We start from the raw sequence: 12,485 nt of genomic DNA on the forward strand, positions 1-12,485 counted from the left end.
TTACTGAATCTGTTCTGCTGTATATTTTGATACAATGAAATTTTAGTGTTTTACAAATGTCAAGAAGCAAAATATGAGATTTCAGGGCCCTATACATGTTTTGATTGAGCTTTGAGATACATTTTATAAAAAACAACAGGTTATGTGAAATGAAGAAGAGTTTTTCACTCTTATTTTCTTGAGAAATGAATTCTTGGAAGAGACTGCCTGAGTTCCTTATGATGTAGGAATTTGTCATTCATCTTTATATCACAGTTTTAGATTTACAAATCGCAATTCAAAATTATAAGTCCAATTTTTTTACTTCACATATGAGGGAAATGATATTCAAAAATAACTAATCTTGAGTCATAAATGTAGTCATTTTTTTGAGACAGGATTCATATTCAGACAATTTTAAGTCCAAGAGCAGTGCCCCATTCATTGTGCCATCTTATTGTGTCCCTTACAGCTCAATATAGTTCACACAGTACAATAGATACCCAATAATTAGCTGTCAAATCAAATAATGCAATATTAGCAATTAGCAGAGAATGCAGAGCCTTTAATAGGCCAGTAAATGTGAAGGTATAGCTATGTTAGAGGTTGCTGATTGAAAAGCCTATTAGAGAATAGTCATTGTGTGAGGAATTAGCATGGAGATTACATTGCATCAGGACATTTCTCCAGAGGAATCTCTGAGAAACAAAATCAAAATTTCTAATGCGGGAAATTCTGAAACAAACTTGACTTGAAAATTCAGATATAAGAAACATTTCACCCAATTTGAGTAGAGCTGCTTCATCCTGAGAAGTGAATGATTGAAAATAAAAATAGAAAAAAAAATCCTAATTTCCATTGTCCTTAATTTCTCATGATTGCGTTGATTCTGATTATTGTCTAAAGCAAATTACTTTAAAGCTCTAAATAGTCAAATATTCAAAAAACATAAACCACAGATTAATTTTTTATCTTCTATCTAGAACTTTTATTATTTCATTTTAACTTGGTACTTTAATTTAATTCAGTAAAAAAGAAGGAGGGTTTCAGCAGCCTGAAAGTTTTTACAAGTAAAAAATATCAAATGTCTGCTGTTGCCACTCTTTTAAAATTGCTATTTTTTGCAAAGCACAAGTATGTGTTTGGGTCGATTTCCCCTTTGAAGGGAAATTACAGCCAGCCGTTTCAGTTCTAAAGGCATAATTAAAACAAATAAAACGTGTTTATAAAAATTGTATCCTGGAACACTGGTGTTGAGTGGCTGACATAAATAAAAGTCCCTACCACTTATGGGGAAATAGATATCCTGGATTCAGAACGTTCTTTAACTGATAAATGATATTCAGAATGGTGATACTGTAATGACTATCAGTGTTACACCAAAAAATAACTATAGCACAATGGCTATAGCCACCATGCTGTTCGTATTGAGGTTAGGGGATTCTTTTAATGAATAGTTACTTAGGTTTTATTTAAGGATATCAATGGAGAGAGTGTCCAATATTTCCTGAGGCATCAGAACTCTACTTTTTTGAAGTTTGAATTTTGTGAAGTTTTCCTTGCAATACACCTGATAGAGAAGGCAGCTAAATTATTGTTGCTTAATTGCCTCTGTATCTTCTATTTCTTCTAATGCTACCCTCTGAGTTCAAGAGCCAGTCTGTGCTCCTTTCCACAATACTGTTCTTCAAAATTCCTTAAGGTCACTTATAATGACCTGGTTCTTCAGTATTTTCTTTTTCTTCCTTTGAAAAATTATTTTACTTCATTAAATTGTAAGCTCCTTGAAGACAAGGATTGTTTTTTTTTCTCCCCATCACTTAGAAAAATATCTGACATATAGTAGATGCCTGATAAATGTTTAATGATTCCATGGTATTTTTATGTAATGAATGTTGCAACTTCCTCCACTGAAACAGATTCTTGCATGCCTTTAATCAGTTGCTCTGTCAAACAATCATTAACTGCTAGATAATCTGCTTGCAATAATCCTCTTTGAAATTATGTTGACTGTTTTTGGATAATAGAAGCCTAGTCTATACTAGTTCATACTTGATGCTTTCCAAGACAGGATCTATGATAAACTTCAGAAATACAGATTCACCTTGACATCACAAGAGAGTGAAATATTGCCTTCATGAAAATTAAGGGACAAATTTTGCTCCAGAACTCTTGGAAATACTTTAGAAATATTTTTTTTCAGTTTTTACCATCAACTTTTCTAAATTTCTGAATTATAAATTCCCCCCTCTTTCTTTTCTCTCCTTCTCAAGATGGCAAGCAATCTGATATAGACAATACATGTATAATCATGTAAACATGTTTCCACATTAGTCATGCTGTTAAAGAAGAATCAGAATAAAATGCAAAATCCATGAGAAAGAATGAACTAAACAAAAAAAATGTAAAAAATAAAATATCATACTTTGCTCTTTATTCAACCTCCATAGTTCCTTCTCAAGATTTACATAACATTTTCCATCATGATTCCTTTGTATTTGCCTTAAATCATTGCATTTCTGAGAAGAGCTCAGTTGGTCATCACATAATGTTGCTATTACTGTGTTCAAATTTCTCCTTCCAGAATATGATATTCCAAAGTAGGTCTTGTATAATTCTGACTGCAGGATCACAATAAATTGTCTCTTACTGGCTGCTTGCAATATTTTCTACTTGATCCAATAATTATGAATTTTGAGTACAATATTCCTTGGAGTTTTCATTTTGGAATCTCTTTCAAGAGGTGATCAGTGGATTCATTCAACAATTATTTTAAGCTCTGCTTCTAGGACCTAAGGACGGGTTGCCTTGACAATTTCTTGCAGGATACTGTCCAGGCTCTTTTTGGATTATGACTTTCAGGTAGACCAATGATTTTGAAATTCTCTCTCCTGGATCTATTTTCCAAGTCAATTGTTTTTCCCATGAGTGATTTAATTTTCCTTTATTTTGCCATTCTTCTGGTTTAATTTGATTGATTATTGATGTATCATAGAGTCATTTGCTTTCTCTTACTCAGCACTAATTTTTAAGGAATTTTGTACTTCAGTTTGTTTTTATATCTTCTTTCCATTTGGCCACTTCTAATTTTAAGGACATATTTTCTTCAGTGAATTGTTTTTCTCATTTGTCACATTGTATGTTTTTAAGAATTGTTTTCTTCAGTTAATTTTTGTCTGTCATTTTCAAGATGCTGATTCTCTCTTGCATACCTCTCATTTTTTTTCAAAAATGTTTTCTACCTTTCTTATTTGACTTTTAAAATCTTTTTTTTTGAGATGGTCACTGGTTTTGTGTTCTTGGGCCTCAATAACTGGTCGCTGGAGGCTGTAGCGGTCTGGCAGCTTGCCTGATGCTGAGTTGTGCTCTAGAAGTGATGCTTGGTATGTGTGACATCAAATGGGCTTTTTCTGCGTTTTCTCGAGGCTACACTGAAATACATGGAGGTCTATTCACTGGAGGACACCTAGATGTCCAAGGCTGTCTGAAACATTGGAATGTCTGGTCGCTGGGGGACACCAAACTGACTGGAGTTGTCCTTTCAGAACACATGGTGGTTCTTTGAACTAGAGTCTGCCAGTTCCCATGGCTCTTCTATAGCATGTGGAGTGGGGTGTGGCAGGTTGCCTGATGTGAGTATTTGCCTGTTTCATCACTTTGGGGCTCACAATCTCCTGCTGGTTTGCTGAGGTGGATTTGTTGCTGGCATTTTGGGAGTTTCCTATCCTGGAATTCATTCCCCTTTTGTCAGAGTGAAACAGACCTTTGTCGCTTATCCTCCAAGTTTCCTGGGTTACAAGAATGCTCCACCCCATCTTTCCTATCTGTGTTGTTCCAGGATTTTTTTTCCTGGGGCCCTTTTTTCTTTGTCGTTCTTGTCAATAATTTACTGCCTACCCCGCCATCTTGGTTACTAGAAATACTTGTTGATAGGTAACTTCTGTCTTTATTGACAATAATATTTTAAGCAGTTTTTGTTACATAAAATTTAAAAAGATGATTTCATTTCTTTTCAAAACAATGAATTGTAACCATCAATTAATAATAGTTTTGTGATAATAACTAAATATTTTTATGTAAAAATATTTTGACTAAGATGAAAATTTCTTATGAATCAAATCCTTCAAAAGTATGTTTCTTAGTTTATGAAGAGCAGATCATTACTTTATTTTTTTATTTTACGTTATGTTTCAACTTTAATCATTTCCAAAATTCTCAAATTAAATGAAATTTGAATTTTTCTTCTTACTTGAATAATACGTTTTATACTTTCTTATACTTCAATTCCCTCAGATGATCTTTCTGATGCAGTCTAAGGCCTTTTAAATTTGTGCTTAATGAGATGTTTATAACCCAAATTGAGTATCTTCCTACTTTAGTACTTTAAAATCTATTCACTTGAATAAATCTTCAAACTGGCTAAACAAGGCCATGTAGAATAAGACAATTATATAACTTAAATGTATCAGCAAGTGAAAGGAAAATTACAATGAGCTCAAATTGAAAATTGGGCACTACACATGAAGTCACCCTTTTCCTAGAATTATTATCTACATTTGAATTTAAAGCATGTTAATTTTCTTAACTATACATATTATAATGTTTTGGTATCATATTTATATTGTCATGGTGCACTTAGTAACAATTCAAAGAGACATTTTTGCTCAGCTGCCTATAATATGCTCGGAAACTATTATAGAAATTAACTTGAACTTCAGTTCTGCCAAATACATCCTGTCATGGGATTAAAAGGGAATATTTTACCAAGACATCTCATTTATTTCAATAAGTGAAAGTTCTCTATCGAATTCTCTTTCAAATATCAAGGGATGGCATCAGCATAGAATTAAGATTCTTATTATATTTATTCTTCCAGTAGGCAAAGTAGATTTGTTTAAATACTATCCATTACTAATTGAAATTCAGTGAAAAACCGCAGAAGGAGGAAAAAGAAATTTCAAAAAGCAGTTCTAAAAGATATCATACTAGAAATGCTGCAGGTGAAATTAATCCTAAGGTTGAAAATTCAGGTAAACTCATTTATCCTTCCCTTTGTCCTTCACATTGTTCCTACACACGTAAAAACATATACACACATATGTATATATGTGTGTTCATACTCATATAGGTTTCAGTGTTCATAGTCAATAGTAATCTAGTAATAGTAAACAGTTAAGAACTAATGGAAATGTGAACTATTTAGCTCAGAAGTAATCTACTTCAACCTCCTATTTTATACTAGAGAAAATGGGGACTATCAGTGTGTGTGTGTGTGTGTGTGTGTGTGTGTGTGTGTGTGTGTGTTAGAAGTAATAAGTCATGCAGATAAAATTCTAATTCAGGTCTTTTAACACAAATTCCACCACTTTTATTAGTGCACTATGTTGACTCTCTCCATATTGACCTGGATAGAGTACTTGGACTAAGGACTAGGACTAAGATTATGTCCATCAGCTTAAAGTGCTGCTAGAAGCATAAGCGCATTCTGGACGTTTACCCAAGCATATCATCACCTGCAAATTGATATTGCTTGTTTTTAAGACTCTATGGATGTAAGGGTAAAATTTTCCTCTTCAATATTCTTCCAAATAGCTCTTATTTCTCAGTTCCAGGAGTTGCCTTTTTCGTTCACTAGTTAAAATTTGCATCAAATGTATTCTTACTTCAAGATTATACTTTACTGACAAATGATTTTGGAAGCATAACAGTTCTGACAGGAGTGGATGCTTTACCCTATATTACCTCGTTATCTATAAGTAGGAACTAGAAATGCTTACTTTTACTATTATTGAAAAGCAATCCAGAGATAACAGACTGGGGCACAATATCATTTTAAGATATTAAAAGTGAGAGGCTGGCATAAACAGTAAATATCTCCTTTCACCTTTCACTATAATTATAGAGATCAACATGCAGAATAGAAAGCCTAGGGGGAGGAGCTATTGTATACTTTACAATGGTAGAAAATATTTTCAGGGCTGATCTTGCTACCAAAGAAAGATGAATTTCCTTTTCCTAGGTAAAATTTATTACTCTCTTTTTCCTCCTAAAATTCTAACTTCTTTTAAAGAAAAAACAAAATCTTTATTTTTCAAATATGCATTTTCCTAAAACTCACACAGGGCATAGATTTAATGAAACAACACATATTAAAATTTGAATAAAATATCCAAAAGCAGGAAACAGGAGAAAAATTTTGCAACAAGTATCTCTGATAAAGGCCTCATTTTTTAAAATATACATAGAATTGAGTCAAATTTATAAAAATGCAAGTCATTCCTCAATTGATAAATGGTCAAATACATGAACAAGCAATTTTCAAAGAAATCAAAATTATCTATAGTGATGAAAAATGCTATAAATCACTATTAAGCAGATAAATTCAAATAAAATACTCTGAGGCATAACCTCATGTCTATCAGAGCAGTTAATATGACAAGTAAAGAAAATGTTTGATTTTGGAGGGGAGGTGAGAAAACTGGAATACACTTGGTGGAGCTGTTAACTGATCAAACCATTCTGGAGAGCAATTTGGAAGTATGTCCAAAGGATTGTAAAATTGTGCATACCCTTTGATCCAGCAATATCAGTGTTAGGTCTATATCCCAAAGACATCCATAAAAAGGGGAAAAGGACCTATTTTTACAAAAAAACCTATTTACAGCAACTCTTTTATGTGATGGCTAAGAATTGAAAATAGAAGCGATGTTCATCAATTGTGGAATCATTAAAGAAGCTATGGTATATAATTGTAATGGAATGTTATTGTGCTATAAGAAACGACAAAAAAAGATGATTTCAGAAAACAACTTGTAAAGACTTAGATGAACTGATGCATAGTGAAGGGAACACAACCAGAAGGATATCGTATACTGTATCAGCATTTTTGATGAACTATGAATGACTTAGCTATTCTCAGCAATATGATGATTCAAAACGATCCCAAAGGACTGATGATGAAGTATACTATCTGCCTTCAGAGAAAGAACTAATATCATTTGAACAGAGACTGAAGCATGCATTTTTCATTTTATTTTGTCCTTTTATTCAAGTCTTGTTCTACAAAATGACTATCATGGAAATGTTTTGTATAGTTGCACATGCATAAGTTATATCAGATTGGATGCCATCTTGGAGATATGGGATGGGAAGGAGGCATGGAGGGAAACAAGTTGGAACTGAACACTTTAAATAAAATTGTCAAAAAATTGAAAAAAAATTTCCAACTGGTTAAACAATAAAATGGAGGGTGAGATAAAAATCACCACAATCTAATTAGAAATATTAAGTATTAAATCACTTGGATTGACCATAAGGTGTACTTATCAATGTGTATTGCTTGGTCCGTAGTTACGCTGTGGATCTAACATAATAGGGATTCCAAAGGCATGTGGGACAGCTAAGCTATAGGAAGTGAAATCCGAATGCAAAATTAAAACATGATAACACAAAATTCAAACAAAAATACAAGCAATATATGATGTTTTGAAGCCATCGTTACTGAATGTGAGTTTGCTTTCAAAGTCCACTGTGCATCTACTGTCCTGTCTGATTTCTCTCCCAGGATAAGATTGTCACTTCTAAACTCACCAGAATGTTGTTAACTCAAGTCTTGAATCAAACTACCTCCCTTAGTCTTCTCTCTACTCTGGAGGAAATCTTCCCCATGTCTTCCTCTATATAGAGAAGAAACTAGACTCCACTTCGCATTTCCTACTCTGCCTGGTTTCAACTCAACTGACCTAGATAACCCCATGCTAGATATGCTGTGGTTCCTGTCCCTTCCCAAATCGCTGCCCCATTTTGTCTTTTATCTCCTCTTCTGGATTTTAAGTGCAAGACTGCTCGGGGCCTGCCCTGAGCCTTCGCCTGGAAGCTTGCCTCTCCTGGAAACCAACTGCTTTTACCGGTCTTCCAATGGTTCTGGCTTCTTCTGTGGGGCAGGGGAATGACCAGACAGTTCACCCGAGGAGGCTGCTTACTGCACTTTATTCTTACATCACTTTCACTTCTCTCTCTCACTTCCCATGTTCCCCCCCCCCATATATACCCCGCCGTAGCTCCTCCCATGTTCCACCCTGGAGGTGGAGCCAGCTCCTTAAGGGGCGCTCCCAGCACCCGAAGGCGGGTTGTCACCCCCCGGGCATCTCCAGACTCACCAGGGTGCCACGGTCCAGAGCTCGGCCCTCTACAACTCCCCCTTTTTGTTTAAACAAGGGTGATGTCCTGCACATCAGGGAGGTGAGGTGCGGAGATGCAAGGAGGGAACGCAAGTCTGCCTTCGCTTCTAGGTAGCTCATGTGATCAGTGCGCAGATACATCGCAGCAAGCAGGGGAGGCAGATGCAGGTCAATAGCAGAAATGCAGCAAGAACCATAAAGGTGGTGAGCCATTGAAAATTCACCAGTCTATCAAGCCAGTGGGTGAGCTCATCAGCTTCTCGAGTGTGCTGTCGCTGGAACTCGGCACTGGTGTTCCGCAGCTCCTTAATGAACAGGGCTAATTGATGTATGTCCCCAGTCGCGTTCTCCGCGAGGAGGGTGCCTTGCAGCGCAGCACGGACTCTGTCCCAGCCGCCAGGAAATGACGTGTTGGTTCCATTAATGGGCAAAGGAGTGACACAAAGTGGGGCATATTTATAGTGGCATTGTAGCTGTAGGTAGAGTTGGGTAAGTTGAAGGTTATCTCCAGGCCACAGGATTGTGGTGGCAAGGGTTCCAATGGAAAGCTGGAAGTGGGTATTGATGGAATTTTGGACAGCCCAAGCGCCCAGTTCTTCTTGCATGAAGGTTTGAAGAGTGGACTCCAAGACGTCTAAGCTCTGTTGCAGTTCTTGCATCTGGAACTTCTTATAGATCTCAATAGCAAGATTCAGGAGGCCTAATATGGTGCTGCCCACCTCTTGGTGGGTGCGGGTCAAAGGGGCCTTTGGGGGTTTGTGGGCTATGCGTTGCCACAGTTCATCAGTTGGTGTAAGAGCAAAAGGTTCAGCTTTGACAGGAAACAAGTGGTAGGGGACCCGCCACACCAGGAAGAGCAGGCAGTCTTTATACTGGAAGTCAATGGTGTCAGTAAGGGTTGCAGTGAGTCAGGTGGTGTTGTATCTAGGCAACTCCGCTGATGGTGACATGGGAGTGATGGAGGTGCTTTCAGGATGGCAGAGAAGGAATTCTTCATCTGGTGCGGTGCAAACAGAAGCATGAAACTGGTAACAAAGTGAGTCCTTGCCCTCGTCACGATGGTGGCATGTACTGTTGGAATTTCCAAACACCACCTTCCAGGTAATCCATGTGAAATCATGGCAGTGGGTCAGGTCTTTTGTGGAGTTGAAACATGGCCATATCTCCACTGATGTGTTTCTGGGGGCTAAGGCAAGTCCCACTTTCCAGATCTCCAAGTGTAAAGTCCCATAGCGGGAGGCTACAGGGACAGGGGCTGGAAGTTGTTGGTACCTCTTATATTTGGCTACATAGTCCCAGAAATGGAGTGACACATTGCCTACAGTTGGTCCGCAAGAGAACACACCGGTGGAACAAGCCTTGTAGGGTTCCCATACCTCTCCATATCCTTCTAGACACGGGGCTGGGGCAAGGGTGTGGTTGAAATACGTAGAATACTGGTGAAATGACTGGCTCCCGGGTCCAGGTACAGTTTATGGAGTGGGCAAGCAGGGATACATTAAGTCGAGCAGTATGGTTGTATATGTCGGGAGCGAAATGCGGATTGGAAGTACCAGTAAATGTTCGCAACTGTAAGCAGTTCGAGGTGAGGTTGGTGAGGTTGGCCGCTGTGAGGCAAATAGACTGTGTATAGGCTACAAAAGTCATGGGGCACTGGAAGGTGTGTGAAGCGGTGGCCTCGGGAGGTCCCATCCGGGTGCCCCGCTGGATGTAATATGAGGGGCTGTCTCCCACTAATTTAGAGGCATTGCCGCTGACAAAGATTTTCTAGGGTCCATCTCCCCATCCCAGCACTCTCACGGTTGGAGGGTCCTTCATTACTGCCCAATAGTGCTCAGCCATTTTCCGCGCCCATTTCCTCCTTCTCCTGGTGTGTGCTGTGGGTCGGTGGCAGCGCCCCCAATGACGTCGCCTTGTCTCCTGCCCCGGTTGCGGCCGGTCCTCCGGGCTTTCCTGGTTGGAGTTCTGCTGCCCATTGGGTTGGGACCCACCGTTTGTCAGCCTCTGTTCTGCCTTCTGGTAAAATACAAAGATGACCCTGTCCTCTAATAACAACTGTGCCGGGGCCTTCCAAGCCCCAGGTTGGTGACTTCCACATCACCTGCGCACCTGTTAAGCAGGTGGAGGGTTGGGGGTCAGAAAGGGATAGTTTGATTTTTGGATGAGAGGGGACAAAGAAGCGCAAAGCTGGCATGGTGTTGTCATCCCGAAAAGTCAAAAATTATAGGTGAACACCGCCTGGGCCAGCACGGCTCCAGAGAGGTGACCCCCAGCTCCCCCTTTTTGTTTAAAGAGAGGAACCCGAATCCATGGGGTAAGGGATGAAGGTCTCGGTGTCTGCAATTTGCTTCCTGCTGAGAGTGGACGTAGAGCTGTCCCCGGGCACACAAGGTCCGGACAGTGGAGAGGTCTTAGCAGTCCAGAGGGTGATGAGTCATGGATAGTAGGTCACATAGAGCCAGAACAGTCATCTCTAAAGTGGAAGACACGAAACCTGGAGGAGACAAAGCTGGCAAGGAGGTGAAACAAGCAAAGGCCAAAATTGACCAGAAGGGGTTAAAAATGGTAGTTACATCATTCTGCTGCCTTTTGAAAACACATCCCCACACTTTCCCGACATACTTAAACCCCCTGAAACTGGCACAAACATACCCAGAGCAACCATCGGGGGACCTGAAAGGCCTTGACGACCCCATACACCCCAATGTCCCATCTGCCTTCCATAGCGTCAATCAAACTTGTTGTGTATCCAATGTTGGTGCACCCATCATCCAGACTGCTTCCACAATCTTCCTACCACAGACAGGATAGCGCACAATGCATAGTGTCATTAGCAGAGCTGAAGGGCCATAAACAAAAGAGACCCCTAACCTGAACTGCACAACTGAGGAGATTTCCATCACAAGCTTGTTTATCATCCTCTAGACGATGTCAACGCTGGAAGAAGAACTTGTAGAAATGAAGTGGAAACACGTCCTCCAGAAATATGTCCACTGCCTCTAAAACAGTGCCAATTGCTATCCCAATAGGAGAGTCACCAAACACTTACAAAAAAAAAGGAGTCGAAACTGTTTACAATGATGGTGTCCTTGGACATCACATAACCTTGTGAAAGTGAAAGTAACATTCATCAAACAAACCAAAGCCATACTCATTACAGAATGCTTAAGGGAAATGCGCAGGGGAACTTCATGTTGGCACCAGCACAAAACTGATTACAGAAAAGTGCTACTGCTTTTCATACCTTTAAACAATGGGGACATTGTAAGGTGAAAGGAATTTACATAAATTTTTGATCATTTCCAGAAACAAACTTCACCTGTTAACAGTGCACCATCACATTCTCTCTGAGTAACTTGTAGCATTTCTCTCAGATACTGATTTAATGCAAGCAACTATACCAAATTCAAACTTAAACTTAAAAATGAAAATAGCTATAGTTCTAAATGCCTTTTACCTTACACAGCAAGTTTCACTAATTACAGCTTAGAGCCAGATACAGTTATTTCTATTCTCATGAAGTTGCAAGAAGCAATACAGATTTACCAGGACTCACACACGTAAGGGATTCCATTTAACATTTATCCTTCTTAAATTTAATATTTGTCCTGCTATAGAAGCCAATTGTCAAAAATCCTTTCTCTCAAACAACTTTTGAACAAGTCACATTCATTGTTTATGCACATTCCTTTCTTAGTACTGATGACCTTGCTCATATGGATGGTTTCCAGGGTCCTTAGTAGTTTTACAAAATAAAAGGAATTGGCACAGATCCCATGCCTGTCAATCCCTAAACATACAGGAGGACCATTCCAAATGGGCAGAACCAATCTGAGTAAAGTTTTTCCTCCATTCTTGTAGTTTTATACACAGTAATCAATTGATAATTTTAGGTCTAGCAGTAAAACAGCAACTGCAAAACTTAGGTAACGATCTTACAACTTTCAAAATGATACACAAATTATTATAGCCGTAACTTCTGAAACAGGCAAAGGTGACAATACCTGGGTTTTCCAAATGGCAGTTACAAACATCATTAAACAAGGTTGGCAGGACTGTTAACAGTTTTAGACAACATAACTGGCTACACACAAGTCTTCCCACATCTATTAGTGTCAACCAGATTCAGATTTAAAATTGTCTTTTGTAACATCATTTCTGGATTACCATGAGCACTTAAGTTTTATAATACAAGACAGTGTTATTACAAGTTAGAAACACAATAGTCACCCAAACAGTTAACTTTAGGTACCATTATTACATTTCCAATATAAAATTATTCATAGAATACTGGGCTTACCAAATGTGGAGGCTGGTTGGCTTGTG

This window comes from Notamacropus eugenii, chromosome 6, assembly GCF_028372415.1.
Source record: "Notamacropus eugenii isolate mMacEug1 chromosome 6, mMacEug1.pri_v2, whole genome shotgun sequence".
In the NCBI taxonomy this organism is placed as follows: domain Eukaryota; kingdom Metazoa; phylum Chordata; class Mammalia; order Diprotodontia; family Macropodidae; genus Notamacropus; species Notamacropus eugenii.